We start from the raw sequence: 15,734 nt of genomic DNA, 5'->3' as shown, positions 1-15,734 counted from the left end.
CTAGATATATTTTCCATGTATTCAATTAATTTTACTAAAGTAAATTCTTTCAAGAAACTTCTGAAGGTCTTTGATAAGGATTTAAATGATGGAGATGACAGAAGATATGCAAGAGAAAATCTTGCCTAGTTAAAGAAAAAAACTAAGGGGTTTTTGGTACATGGAAGACCACTGTAAGAAGCTCAAAGATGGTGGCTATCTGGAACTGCGGAGAAATAGGAATTTCAAGTATTCACTTCCATTTTACTTTGGTTGTTGTTCAAGCAGATATAATTTATTGCAATTTGGAAAAATAAGATGATTTGGAGTTGGGTTTCTTCCAGAATTCTACACCACTGTTTCACCTTCTATTTTTACAGCAGACCTCTCAAAACCTGATACAGCAATACACCAAATAAATGTGAATTCAAGCAGAAAATAATATTAATGAAAACATTTCACATAAAGCAGGAAATATTTCTTGTAGACATAACTAGTCAATCTATTTAGTATAAATGTCTTCAGACCATACAATATTGCCATATTCTCAACCCCTTTTGAGACTGTAAAGGAATGATAAACTTGCGAAGAATTCAGAAAGTAGAAAATGGCAAAGGTTATGTAATGGGTACCATTTGAGTATGTATTTAATATGATGATGTCTTTGAAGCTGTTGTTTCCATGAAATATGAGGGTCTGTTACTGCATGGGGAGTTAATAATATAGCTATTTAAAAAGGCAGAAAAAAAATCTGAAGAACTTAATATAGTGCTGTAATCCTGTTTATTAAAATTTGAGAATGTATTTCTAAACTTGTAGAATACACGTAGTCATCTACTATTAAAAAAGACAAGCCACTTATCCTTACTCAGTGAATGCTACAAATGTTCTTTCATTCAGAGTTGTTTTCTTTTTCGGTTTTATGAATTTGGGATGAGGATGTGCTATGGATTCTTGATATCCCCCCTTTATTCCTTGACATATTCTCATTAAAATTCCTAGGAATCATGATCATTTCATATTAGTTGATAATTGACCTGGTTAGTTTGGATTGTACAGGAGGCTGTAGATTTTTTTTTTTTTTTTTTTTTTTTTTTAGCTAGTCATTTTACTGGCATTGCTGCCAGTACAGCTCAGCGCATTCAAGACAGCTAGAATATAATGCTACTAAGGACTGTATTTGAAAAGATAGATTATAAAGTCAAAGAAGCAAACAAGATTAAAATTTCACAAGTTTCTAAGTTAGATTAACACTTGGAAACCTTGACATAATAGAAAATTCAGATTAATAGAGATTTTACTTCAAAATTAGTTTCAACTTGCTGGATTAAAAAGTGATATACAAGCTAAATTACTTTTGTTTCCCAAAAGTAAAATCGTGTTGTGTTTTTCTGCAGTCTAAGACAAGTTGTGGTTCGATTTTTCTATTGTTTGGTTGGAGGGAATAAAAAATATCCACTTTAAATTCTTTGTAAATGATAACTTCAGTGTTCCTTCTATCACGGAACAGAGAGTACCAAGAAAATAAAACTTCTTTTACTTCAAAAAAATTACCAGTTGGAAATATTTCTATTTCTGGCATACACATGGGAACTGATCGTAAATAAAACACATAGAGCAAACATGTCCTTGCAAGAATCTTTTTCTTCATTTGATAATGTTTAAAAATATAACCGGTTGGTTTGCTGGGTTAACTGTAACTAATATCTGAAGTGCACTTGTACATGTGCATGATACTTAAGTGACAAAACCGGTGTTCTCATCTCCTGCATACACAGACCTAAATTGTGCAGGCAGGTATAGCGTGTGTGAATTATTAGATAACTGTGAATTGCACTGAAACTGCTTGGAAGCCAGAATGCTGTGCATTACTGGAATGAGAGTTTAGCAAGGGATCAGAGCAGGGATGGATGAGTTTTCAGCTCCTGGAGTCTTATGATCAGATAGGACATCTTTTTGTGCTAATATCTATGTCCTCCTTGATGTGCAAAACTGAACAAAAAAGCCACAATTAACATAACCTGGTCTGTCTGCGGGTAGGTTAAAACAATTATAGGTGTCTTGTGCTCCTCCATTAATTTTTAATTTTGTGGTTCGTCTGTGTTGCTATATATAGTTACCATATAGGTTGCTAAAGTTTTGGATTGCCTTCATTCAGCCAAAGAGATAATGTACTTTTTAAAAAGAGTGAGAAGGAAAGATGAAAAGCTGAATCTGGAAACAGTAAGGTCGTAGAGTAGTTCATATGTTGTGTGCCTGTGGGAAATGTATGTACTCATTTTTGATTTTAAGAATCTGCTACTGTGCTTCTTAAGGAAGACAGTGCCGTAGTTGACATTTATATGCTGTAGATAAAGATATTGAAGGGGGGGAAGAAAGGAACATAGATGTGAGGCTAATCAGAAAAGAGTGTTAGAGGGAAGAGAAGTATATGTATAAAAAGAGACGAGGCAGAAAGGGAAACTAAGTTCAGTTATTTGGAATATGAAAGTCAAACCATTTTAATCCAGTTTCAATGTTTCTTCAGATGTGAGGAAAAACTGGAGCTTTATATTTGAAGACAAGTCTCCATCCTATGAGTCTTGCATTTCAAAACTACAGGAAAGGCAAATAAAGTGGAGATTTATGGATGAATGACTCTACACTGGGAAAAGGGGATGTTTTTTCTTAATTCTGGGATTTCTCACTAAACTCATGGTGAAATGCTAACATTGCATTGACTGTGATTCAGTTTAGAATCACCTAAATCCATATCACATCTCTTTTTAATCAGTAAGGTTATGTTACAAAGAAGTGTCATTGTATATTTTAATGTACACTTGAGAATGATTTATTAAAAGCAAAGATACATTGTTTCATAAGGCCATAGACATCAAGACCTCATGAAACTATTTTAGACTATTTTTATTTTAATTTTGGACTTTGTCAAGAAATTACAGTTGTTTCATTTACTGCTACTAAAATAAAGGCTTAATATCAGCAGAATCTGAGGGCAGCTGAGGAGAGTATCACGTTTAAGGATGAATGATGGGTCACTGACTGTTAACAAGTAGTGGACAACTTCACATACAGCAGGAGCAGTCTGACTTCTCTAACCACATCTTGCTCTTGGCTGGTTCTTGTATGGTAGGATGCTAGGAAAACAGAGAACCTTAAATCTGGTGTTAAGTTGACCTGTGTTTTGTGAGTGAGCTCTTGAATGCATATTCATTATCATAGAATCATATAATAGGATTCTTGGAAAGGACCTTAAGATCATCAAGTTCCAACCCCCCTGCCATGGGCAGGACACCTCACACTAAACCATGCCACGCAAGGCTCTGTCCAGCCTGGCCTTGAACACCACCAGGGACAGAGCATTCACGACTCCCTGGGCAACCCATTCCAGTGCCTCACCACCCTAACAGGAAAGAATTTCTTCCTTATATCCAATCTAAACTTCTCCTGTTTAAGTTTGAACCCGTTACTCCTTGTCCTGCCACTACAGTCCCTAATGAAGAGTCCATCCCCAGCATCCCTATAGCCTCCCTTCAGATACTGAAAGGCTGCTCTGAGGTCTCCACGCAGCCTTCTCTTCTCCAGGCTAAACAGCCTCAACTTTCTCAGCCTGTCTTCATACAGGAGCTGCTCCAGTCCCCTGATCATCCTCGTGGCCCTCCTCTGGACTTGTTCCAACAGTTCCATGTCCTGAGGACACCAGAAGTGCACACAATACTCCAAGTGAAGTCTCGCAAGAGCAGAGGAGAGGGGCAGGATCACCTCCTTTGACCTGCTGGTCACGCTCCTTTTGATGCAGCCCAGGATACGGTTGGCTTTCTGGGCTGCAAGCGCACACTGTAGCTGGCTCATGTTCATTTTCTCATCGACCAGCACCCGCAAAGTCCTTCTCTGCAGGGCCGCTCTGAATCTCTTCTTTGCCCAATCTGTAGCCGTGCCTGAGATTGCTCTGACCCAGGTGTAGGACCTTGTACTTGGCATGGTTGAACTCCATAAGGTTGGCATCAACCCACCTCACAAGTGTGTTGAGGTCCCTCTGAATGACATTTACCTTTGTCCATCGGTTCTGTAGCCCCATCATAGAAGGCCACCAAATTGGTCAGGCAGGATTTCCCCTTTGTGAAGCCATGCTGGCTGTCACCAAGCACCTTGTTGTTTTTCATGTGCCTTAGCATGCCTTCCAGAAGAATGTGCTCCAAGATTTTGCCAGGCACAGAGGTGAGACTGACTGGTCTGTAATTCCCCGGGTACTCCATTTTCCCCTTCTTGAAAATGGGGGTTATATTTCCCTTTTTCCAGTCATTGGGAACTTCACCTGACTGCCACGATTTTTCAAATATGATGGCCAGTGGCTTAGCAACTTCATTTGCCAGCTCCTTCAGGACCCGCGGATGGATTTCATCAGGTCCCATGGGCTTGTGTACATTCCGGTTCTTAAGATGGTCTCGAACCAGATCCTCTCCTACAGTGGGCGTAAGGTCTTCATTCTCACAGTCTCTGCGTCTGCCTTCCTAGACTTGGGTGGTGTGGTCAGAGCCTTTGCCAGTGAAGTCTGAGGCAAAGAAGTCATTAAGAACCTCAGCCTTCTCCATATTCAGGGTAGCCAATTCTTCTGATAGCTTCCAGAAGGGAGCCTACGTTGTCCTTAGTCTTTCTTTTATTCACTACATACCTAGAGAATACCTTCTTGTTATCCTTAACATCCCTAGCCAAGTTTAATTCTAGCTGGACCTTAGCTTTCCTAACCTGGTCCCTAGCTTCCTAATTTAATATTGAAAACTTCTCTAGCAATGCCAGGGGAAAAATGGGAATAGTAAACAAACATCAGATACTATAACTTATTGTACTTGCATTCAGAGGTTACGTTTAGTTTTGCACGTATTTGACTGTAATAGTCCAAACAGAACAGCCTGCTGATTTGGCTCTAACATCAAGAATACCAGTTGTTTCAGCTTTCATCAGACTGTCATGAGACACCTTAAATTTCCAGCTGTTATGCTGGGAACGTCTGTTGTCTTGGTAAAGATGCTCTCTTCTCCAAGGAGCTTATTGAATAAAAATGTATTAGACCTCTTATAAAGAACGTATGTCATGTCTATTAAAAATTTAACATAGAGATGATCTATATGAATTGTACAAAATCTATTGTCTTTGATTGTTTCCAGTTTTTCTGTTGTGAATGAATTTTCTTCAAATTTTCAGATTTCTTTTGCAATTTACTTATAAGTGTAAAGTCTTTATCAAAATCTGTTAATTTTTTTTATGTATGAATATAAATTGGGAGCTGATTTCAGTGATTGGTGTTGGCTTATGTCTTAATCGCTCACATGGTTTTGTACATTTTTACATAGGAATATATACAATGGAGTAAATGGCATGTTTGGATAGGTTTGCACCAAATATTTTTTTTTATTAGCTTTGTTCTTCCTGCCTGCTGCCTTTACTAGAATAATTTAAAAGGTTAATCTTTACTAGGTCTCTGCTTCTTGCACTAGTTTTATCCCCCTGCTTCTGTGCTCGTTTCCCTTCATGTAACCTAAGTATGGTCTTTTTCCTTGCACCAGTTTCCATTCTCTTTCCTGCCAACTGTTAAAATCTGGTAACTTTATTCTGTGCTCTGTTCTCAAAGGTATTTCCTCCCACCACCTATTCTTGTTAAGTCTTTTAATAAAAACAGATAAACCAAGAAAGTTCTAGAGAACTAGAAAGATGTTAGTACTGTGCCAATATCAAAAAGAATGAAAACTAAGTAATTAAAGTCTTGTTATCTTGATACCAGTTCTAAGAAAAATATGGTGAAAACTGGTAGAGGATTGAATGGAGGATTAAAGGATGTAATTAAAGCTAAAAGCAACTGAATGTTGCTTTGAGAGAGGCAGTTTTATGAAACTTGGTCTTATCTTTTGAAGATACTAAGCTTGCCTTAAAAATCTGACCATCAAAGTGCCTTTCTTCTCAATTTCTGTCTTCTGTAGTCACTAGTCTTTTTCCTTGTACTGGGTTCTATCTTAACAAACAAAACAAGAAAAACAACTAAACAAATAGCACCCTCCCCCTAAGAAAACCCCACAACAACCACAAAAAAACACCCATGTCAGTCTTTATAATTAATACTGTCTTGTTGGGTTTACTTTATAAAATACCCTTCCCAAAACTACTTATCATTGGAGAAGAAAATTCCCCTCACCTCTCCTCCCTCAGGTTCTGGATGTGAATCAGTCCCAATGAGTCACGTTGTGATCCTTTACCTCCTGAGATGACCTCTCGCATCACTGAGTGTCTTGCTAATAATATAGGATATAATAATACCGTTCTGAGAGGAGAGAAGCATTCAGGAGTATGTTCACTAGATCCCAATAAGTGTGCTTAACATACTTATTTAAAAAGCTTACACCAGAAGCCTGAATATGTTCTAAATTAGAAATTTTTTAGAAATAATCAATATATGTTTATCCATCAAAATTTCCAGCAGTTTATTTTCTGTCTGAGTCTCAGCTTTAATAAATGCAGTTTTAAGTTTGATGGGAGAAGAAGGGAAAAACAAATGTAAATGAAGCATAAAAAAGGCAGATAAGTTACAGGGAGACAAAGACTTTTAAGAGCAGTGGGCTGCTTCATAAATCTAAACAAGACAGGAATACAAGTCATGATGACTATTTCATGCATCAAAAAGTGAAGAGCAGCTTTTTACAGATACAACCTTGCAAGATTGGAGCCTAAATATCTTGGGATTGAAGGATGAGCAAATGAAGACTTTGAATCAGACCATTTCACTGTCACTTAGTTACAGATAGCTGGATGGTGTTACAAATGCAAAACTCTCAATTGGATCAAGTAGCATGGAGGAGTAGGATTGTAGCTTTATTGTTTAGACAAAAAGGTCTGTAAAAGTTTCTCAAATCAATTAGTTATAGAACTTTTTTCCTTGTTTGAACAGTATTTTCCCTGTTTTTTTTTCCCTTACATGCTGCTAAAATGTCTCAATCTGTAGCTGCTTTGGAATGGCAGTGCCACAGATTGGTATGCAGTATGGTAAAGTGAAATGTACTTTACCAGCAAAAGTGTTAATTCTGTGGGCGGTATAGTGAAATACAGTGAATAGGACAAGAGGAAACCACCTCAAGCTGCACCAGGAGAGGTTTAGAATAGAGATTAGGAAAAATTGGTTCACCAAAAGGGCATATACAGGAATAATCTATAAAATAAGAAAACACTCTTTTGCATCTGTCCTATACCAAGGTATTTTTGACATGAGTGTTCTTTATTTAGCAGTTTTAAAGACATTAAGGAATAGTGGCAGTTTACTTTAGAGTCTAAATTTTGTACACCGTTACTGAATTGGTTTTTATTCCAAAGGAAGATATTTAGGAAACAGCAAATACTTCTCCCAGAAAATCAATTTTTCTTCCGTCAGGTCTGAATATCCACAAAGAGCAAGGATAAAAGGGCAAAAGTATGACCTTTATAGATGACCCATGTTCTGTGTCCATCTTCTCCATATTGGTCTTCCAGGAGATGTAATGAATTGCTGAATTCAAAGTTCAGGCAGTTCCCTTCTTCCTGCCTTACTTACAGCTGCCTCAGCAATTCCTAGAAGTTCTCAGTGTGACGATAGTTACTGCAGCCTTGGCGCCCAGCCTCATAATGTGGGTTGGTTTGGCAAGCAACCATATTTTTCCTGAATTCCGCAAATGAAAAAAAGATAAGTTTTTTCAGGGGGGTGGTGGGGGGGTGGTGTTTAAGCCATCTCAATAAAACCTGAACAGAAGCTCTTGAAGCACAACACATTTCTGGAGCCTGATGGCTGACTTCTGGGTGTCAGAGACCTCTGACAAAGAGAGGACACATGAGAAAGTCTTCAGAAAAAAATAAGATGTAAATATTCCGCAGAAATAGCTGTAAATATAGGCATCCCTACTTGCATCTTCTATAAGATCAGCTCTTTGAACCTGTATTGTATAAGCTAAAAGTACATGTCCATGCTCTTTCACCAGCTCCTGTGAAGTACTGAATTGCAAAACCTTTAAAGACAATACCATGTAAAGGAAGAAGCACATTGCCCGTAAGACTAGAAACCCTAGCATTTGCACAAGGGGAAGAAGTATCGATCATAGTTATGCAAGCAGCTTCCTTTTTTTATGCGTGAGTTTTAATGGAAAAGTATATATACTACTTTAATCTGACCATGTGCTGTGTTAACAATGTACTTACCCCTTCACTGCTAAACTTAAGAAGAAATATTAGCCCCGATAAATTAAAGTATCCCTTAACCGTATCTACTTTTAGGCGGTGTTTTATGCTTGAAAGTAGAATGATACCGTTGTGTCTATAGGATCTGGTTTCGTTTGCATTTTTGACAAGCAGGCTCTTTCAATTTACAGTAAACTGGTAGACATATCTTTCTATTACAAATTTTTGTTTTCACTTACCAGTCTAAGAACTAGTATATACAATGATCACAATGAATATTGTTCTCCCTTCTCTCCCCAAGACTCTCCACTCTATTTTGTTCCATTTCTACTTAATCAATTATTAATTTATTTGGAAATTGAATAGGTGATTTATTTCAGAATAATTTCTGACATGAACAGACAAGTTTCTGTTTATATCACAGAAATAAATAATTTTGATTTTGATTTTGACAGTTGTCTTCAAACTCAAAACTGCCTGGGGAGACCCATAGGCACAATAAAGCAATAGAGATCACTTTCATGTTTGCATTTTTAGAAGTGAACTAGACATAAGAAATTCCCAGCAGCTTCCAACAGTACTTAGAGCAGATAATAATATCAACATTATTTGAGGTTACATCAGAAGAGCTTGAAGTTGTGTTTCCTCTAGAAAATAGTGAGAAACATTGTATCGGACTTCACCAGTCACAAATTGCTGCTTCCTTTCTTCCCTCTTAAATAATTTAACACTTAAAAAGAGGAACTGAAGGCTGTGGACCATTTTAAAATAACAATCAGTATTTTACTACTCTTCCATGAAATGCCATTGGTGGAATTTCAAAGTCTTGTTTGTAGAAAAGGGTTACAGTTCTTGCCTATGTAGTTCCCATTACATGGAAAAGGTCTCATTAACTAAATGGACTTGTTTGCTTTCTGAAGCAGTCTTCTCGCCTTATCTTTAAATTTCGCCTATAATGGAATAAATCCAGAAGCTAAATGATCATCTAAGGGTTTCCCACATTTTGAGGAAGGGCTTATTTGCCTCCTCTGGACAGTTTGTTTTCTGTCCCCTCTTACAATTCTAGCTGAACCTCTGGAATGGAGTTGCCCCACATGCTTTGTCTTTGCCTGCAGTGTCACTTTCTGAGCTTATCTCTTCTATGACTGGCATTTGGTTGATTCCCTGTCTGGAATCTGTAGCTTGACTGGTTTAAAACTCTTGATCTTGCCTACTTAACTTATATCATGGCTTCAAATGTAACATGAGTACATGAGTAACATGGGCGTAATCCTTTGCCAATTTTGTGAGATTGCTATGTTAATACTTCATTTTGCTGTATCATCATTTCTTATACCCTGTGCTTGATGATAAGGAGGGCCTCACATTTAGTATCTTGCCACTTTCAAGCTTTGATAATGCTGGGAATTCTCTCCTGAAAATTCCTTATTTTACAGTATCCTTACCTGTATATGTTCTTAATGGATCTTTGGGATTTGGAGAAGGCTGAGGTTCTGAATGACTTCTTTGCCTCGGTCTTCACTGGCAAAGGCTCTGATTGCGCCACCCAAGTCTTAGAAGGTAGACACAGGGACTGTGAGAATTAAGACCTTGGGCTCACTGTAGGAGAGGATCTGGTTCGAGACCATCTTAAAAATCTGAACACGCACAAGTCCATGGGACCTGATGAAATCCATCCGCGGGTCCTGAAGGAGCTGGCGAATGAAGTTGCTAAGCCACTGGCCATCATATTTGAAAAATCGTGGCAGTCAGGTGAAGTTCCCAATGACTGGAAAAAGGGAAATATAACCCCCATTTTCAAGAAGGGGAAAATGGAGTACCCGGGGAATTACAGACCAGTCAGTCTCACCTCTGTGCCTGGCAAAATCTTGGAGCACATTCTCCTGGAAGGCATGCTAAGGCACATGAAAAACAACAAGGTGCTTGGTGACAGCCAGCATGGCTTCACTAAGGGGAAATCCTGCCTGACCAATTTGGTGGCCTTCTATGATGGGGCTACAGAACAGATGGACAAGGGTAAAGCAGTTGATGTCATCTACCTGGACTTGTGCAAAGCATTTGACACTGTCCCACACGACATCCTTGTCTCTAAATTGGAGAGATATCAATTTGATGGATGGACCACTCGGTGGATAAAGAACTGGCTGGATGGCCTCACACAAAGAGTTGTGGTCAATGGCTCGATGTCCAGCTGGAGACCGGTAACGAGTGGTGTCCCTCAGGGATGGGTGTTGGGACCGGTCTTGTTTAACATCTTCATCGCTGACATGGACAGTGGGATTGAGTGCGCCCTCAGCAAGTTTGCCAATGACACCAAGCTGTGTGGTCCGGTTGATACACTGGAGGGAAGGGATGCCATCCAGAGGGACCTCGATGCGCTTGTGAGGTGGGCTGATGCCAACCTTATGGAGTTCAACCATGCCAAGTGCAGGGTCCTACACCTGGGTCGGAGCAATCTCAGGCACGGCTACAGATTGGGGAAAGAAGAGATTCAGAGCGGCCCTGCAGAGAAGGACTTTGCGGGTGCTGGTCGATGAGAAAATGAACATGAGCCGGCTACAGTGTGCGCTCGCAGCCCAGAAAGCCAACCGTATCCTGGGCTGCATCAAAAGCAGTGTGACCAGCAGGTCGAAAGAGGTGATCCTGCCCCTCTACTCTGCTCTCGTGAGACCTCACTTAGAGTATTGTGTGCAGTTCTGGTGTCCTCAACAGAAAAAGGACATGGAACTGTTGGAACAAGTCCAGAGGAGGGCCACGAGGATGATCAGGGGACTGGAGCACCTCCTGTATGAAGATAGGCTGAGGAAGAGAAGGCTGCGTGGGGACCTCATAGGAGCTTTCCAGTATCTGAAGGGGGCCTATAGGGATGCTGGGGAGGGACTCTTTGTCAGGGACTGTAGTGACAGGACAAGGGGTAACGGATTAAAACTTAAACAGGGGAAGTTTAGATTGGCTATAAGGAGGAAATTCTTTCCTGTTAGGGTGGTGAGGCACTGGAATGGGTTGCCCAGGGAGGTTGTGAGTGCTCCATCCCTGGCAGTGTTCAAGGCCAGGTTGGATGAAGCCTTGTGTGGCATGGTTTAGAGTGAGGTATCCCTGCCCATGGCAGGGGGTTGGAAGTAGATGATCTTAAAGTCCTTTCCAACCCTAACTATTCTATGATTCTATAATTCTATGATTTTATATATTTAGGTAGCATAAGTGCTAATAGTGTTAATGCAGATTGTATTAGATTCCTGCAAGGAAAAAAGGAGGACCATCATAAAAATCTCCCCAGGAACAGGATGTATGTTTCAGGAACGCGTTTCTCTAGTCTCAGTGCTTTAGATTTAATTCTGTTTTCATCCTCAGAATAGCTGTTTTCTCCTCAACCTACCCCAGCCCCAACCTTCCTGTTCACTGGCACTAGATCTTTTTTTCCAGGGTGCCTGTACTTATTTTCATAGCCATTATGCCTTGTGCCTGGCGAGCTCTTTTGATCCTACCATCAAAACAGCTTTTTTGAGGCTAACCAAGCACTTCTCTCTTTTCATCTGCTTAACAGCAGAAGTAAATGAACCAAGATAATTGGATTTTAAATAAAAATTGTAATTTAAAAATATTCTGTTTGATTTTTTTTCTTCTTTTCCTTTTTCAAGTTTGGTGGCATAAAGTAAGAAAGGAAAAAAATATTATTAAAAAAAAAAACCCCAAAAAAATCCAATTAAGAACCAAAAAACCACAAACAAAAAGCCACCAAACTGAAACCCTCAAATGTAAAACACAGTAATGAACTTACCTGTTTTGAAGAACTTACAACTGAATTTTAAAAGCAGGCCATTTGTATTACTGAAGCAGTTACCTTCCTCAGCTGGTTAATGGACATTGTCTTGTTTCGATTCATTATATACTGAGCCTTCCCTTGCTCAGTTGTTCAAATTTCTAGAATTATTGTTGTTTTATGCGGGTTTTTTTCTTTTTTTAACATGAAGAACTAAAGACAATTCTTTTACCAGCCAGGTTGATTCTGTATTTTCAATATTTCAGTACAGCTGGCTTCTTTCTTGGGATTCTTGTTTCTTTCCAGCCCATACCACCTTTCCAGGCTGCACTCCATGAAGTCTCTTGCATGACTGTTTGATTCTCCTTTTTCCTTTCTGGACTGTTTTGTTAGGGGACATTTGACTCTTAAAGGACCATTCTTCCTTGTTAAAAGGGCATGTTCTTGACTTGACTGAAGTACTGTGATGGTATAACACCCGAGGACGTGTGTTTCCTTAGCACCTTTATTAGTGAGATGTGAGGGCAGATACTGAGTGCCAGCTTCTCAGTAATTCAAGCGTTGGCCTTCCTATAATCTTGGCACTTTGCAATAACACCATGCGATTTGATGCTGCAGTGGTGTCACTGCAGGCTGTGTAAGGGGAGAAAGAGGTGTATAAAGTTATGTTCTTTCTGGGAAGTTTTCCTTGTAGTAACTTCTGCTGTGCCTGTTTTCCTTAGGCAAGTTACAGTTATAGAAGGGGCAGCTCCGAAGCAACATTGTGCACAGCAGTCTGAACAGCCACATTTTATAGAAATTACTTTGAGAGGGTCCATAGCCAGGTTTATCACAATCTGGCCTGCTGATACTTCAAACTTAATGCTCAGTACCAAGCCTAAGGTCCGCACACCCTGCAGGTAAATAGCTGGCTGTGATAGGGCACAGAGCTGGATGGCAGCTTCTCTTCTGTCTGTCCCTCTGCTCCAAAAGGCGCTGCAGAGAACACGAGTACTATAAAGCTCATTTTTCTGTCTTACTGAGAACGGGATCACTTATTCCGAATTTCCAGATGTTGTTGCTTTGGCAGTGCAACAGTCATGCTTGGCTACCAGAATTCCTTGGGTTTCTTCCTGTAAGACTTCTGTCTCCAAAACAATGTTTTCCGTGTTAATAGTCTGGACAGTGGTCAAAGGCTTTCCTAGCAGAGCTGGCTGAAAAGAATGCAGACTATTTGAAAGTCCATCTGAGACCATTTGCTGCTTTGGCATTCTCCTACGTATGGATTGTTTTTTAACCAAATGGGAAGTCAATTTATAAAATCTTGGAGGGTGGGGTTTTGTTTGCTTACACTATGAATGAGTATGTGAAGCTTTGATTCCTCTGAATGGGAGGGATTCTCTTCTGCAGAAGGAACATTGGCTCCCAGAAGTCTTTTAAACATCTTTTTCAACCCTTCCTCAGGAATATTGTCCTATCTTATGTTATTTAATCTGGTGATTTATATTTTCTTGTTGTTGGGTTTTGTGTTTTGGTTGGTTTTGGATTTTTTTTTAGAAAAAGCTTTGGCTTGGAAGAAAATGAGTAGAAAAGTACAAGTTAATCATTTAAGTTCCTTCTGCAACTCAAATCATCAATGATAATGAGAGGAAAAGAATAGAGAAGATACAGGCATGTCTGAAAAAGCTTATTAAGGCAGTAAAACTAAGAGTGATAATTTCAGCTCATGAGACTTGGAAAATCAAGGTCCATAAGTACATTTCCATCACATGTGCCATTTTCTCTGTGAAAAATGTGAATTTTCAGGGAGTTTGATCTACCTATTTTCCCAGAGATTAGCTGGATGTGAATATAGGATAGTTGAAGTGAAACTTAGTATTTTTATGCAGGCTTTTAATACCACTTTTATATTGCGTCTGTACTTCTTTTTCTGCTATACATGTTTTATCTTTTTTTCTTTCTTTAGTAATATGTAGGCGCTTCTTTCTGTGTTTTATTCTTCTCACAAGGCAAAGGCATCTTCTAAAGCAATGGTATGGTTTAAGGTACAAATTCCTTGAACTTGACAGTGGTAATTGTTTGTTTGGGTTGTGTCACCAATTGCTGGAGGTTGTCTTTCCCACCCCTACTCCCCCTTCCATTTATTGGGGCTGCAGTAGGTGGGATGTTAGTACAGAATTCTGCAAGATGCCTTAGAGTCATCTTAAAGGGAAGCTGCTTTTTTGATTGCATGTAGTAGAAGCCATAATTTTTTTTTTTTTTTTTTCTTCTGCATCTCTGAAGGGAAAGGGTGAACAGTAAAGAAAATAATTAAATTCTCTTTTTTGTTGTTGTTGTATTCATAAATAAGTTGAGAAGAAAGTGTGAAAAGTAAAGGTCTGATAAATAAAGCTTTTCTTATCTGCTCTTCCTTCTTTATTGGTTTAGTTCTAATTATCCTTCACTATTATGGTAAGCACAATATTATGAAAAAAAACTACCTAACCTTGAAATGCCTGTTTTAAAACTATCCCTTTAGTTTAGTATGTATGTGCACATAGATACATTGCTTCACTTTATCTTGACATATTTAATGTAATTTGTGAAATGTGATATAATTAATGCTGTTTTTTCAAGGACTCATCCATTTATAAGTGCGATATTGCATTACGCTGCTGTTATTCAATATTTGAAGAATCTTTTCCAGATAGTATAATAAAGGTTCGGTGAGATTCCTTGACTTTGCTTGTATTTCTTCGTGCAAACTTCCTTTTGAGTAATACCTTACAGTGTGCAGAGAATATAACAATATTGTCTAACACTGATGGGGTTAAAAGAGGGAGATATTAAAACCCTGTCTTTTGAGAGGTGGCTCTTTCTCATTCATGGAGCACTGGTCTGAGATGAAATGTCTGTTGGGCAATTAAGGAGACATGCAGAGGAGAACCAAACTTCTTGGTTTTTAAGCATAAAGAATAAGAAAATATATTAAGTGCTGATGATGCATCTTACTAATGGGTGGTTTAATGTAGGGGTTGTCTTGAATATTTAAAATACTTGAAATAGTTACTAGTAAGTAGAGTTCTTATTTTCATTCCTTTTAACTCATAATTACAGGATCTTCTGCTGAGGGTTTTTTTTTTTCCCTTTTCAAATGCGTATGCATTCGTAGTATGCTAAACTAATCTACGAGTTAAAAAGGAAAAAAAAAGAAAAACATCCGTCATTTGCAGCTGAAAACTTTAAGTGCTATTCCATGAATTTCCCAGCTACGATATTCACATATTTCTTTTTGTTCGTTTTGTCTTGCATTCTGTTGAATCATTACTGCTTATCCCTGTAATATGCCCATTGTTTGGGCAAGCACTCTTAAGTATTAACTTACCAAAAGTCTGAAGTGTTTGACTTTTAAACTGTTACATTAATGATAAAGCAAAGAAACAAATGTGACTATTGTCTATCTATGTTTTACGTATTCCTGTTCTTAAGACTGTTTTCTTAAATAAGCAAATAAATACTAGTTACATGGAGGAGATACTCTTTAGATTTTTTCCAATTTCTGAAACTAACTGTAGTGCTTAATACACCTAGCCTCCCATGTTATTTGGCATCTCATGTAATTGATTGACCCTCCGCAAACTGAGGGCAGCTCCATCAAAAACCAAAAGAGAACCTGCAGTTCTTCTCATTTGGCTTAAATTTAATGATTCTGTATGGTCTTTCTTTCTTTTTAATTAATCCCTATATAAAACTGTGTATAATACAGTTTCCTAATGAGAGAACACTTCCCTGATGAGTGAATGGAGTTACTCATATTAGTGTTTCACCAGTTTTGATTTTTTTGGAGAGA

At 38.6% G+C, this 15,734-nt stretch overlaps 1 protein-coding gene across 2 annotated transcripts in view; it reads left to right on the top strand.

Moving 5' to 3' along the window:
* Window positions 1-15,734, top strand: part of CRIM1 (cysteine rich transmembrane BMP regulator 1) — a 212,441-nt gene that overhangs the window by 105,357 nt on the left and 91,350 nt on the right. The window lies entirely within an intron of this gene.

Source organism: Lathamus discolor, chromosome 5, assembly GCF_037157495.1.
Source record: "Lathamus discolor isolate bLatDis1 chromosome 5, bLatDis1.hap1, whole genome shotgun sequence".
Classification (NCBI taxonomy): Eukaryota; Metazoa; Chordata; class Aves; order Psittaciformes; family Psittacidae; genus Lathamus; species Lathamus discolor.
This window is presented reverse-complemented; position numbering and strand designations above follow the sequence as displayed.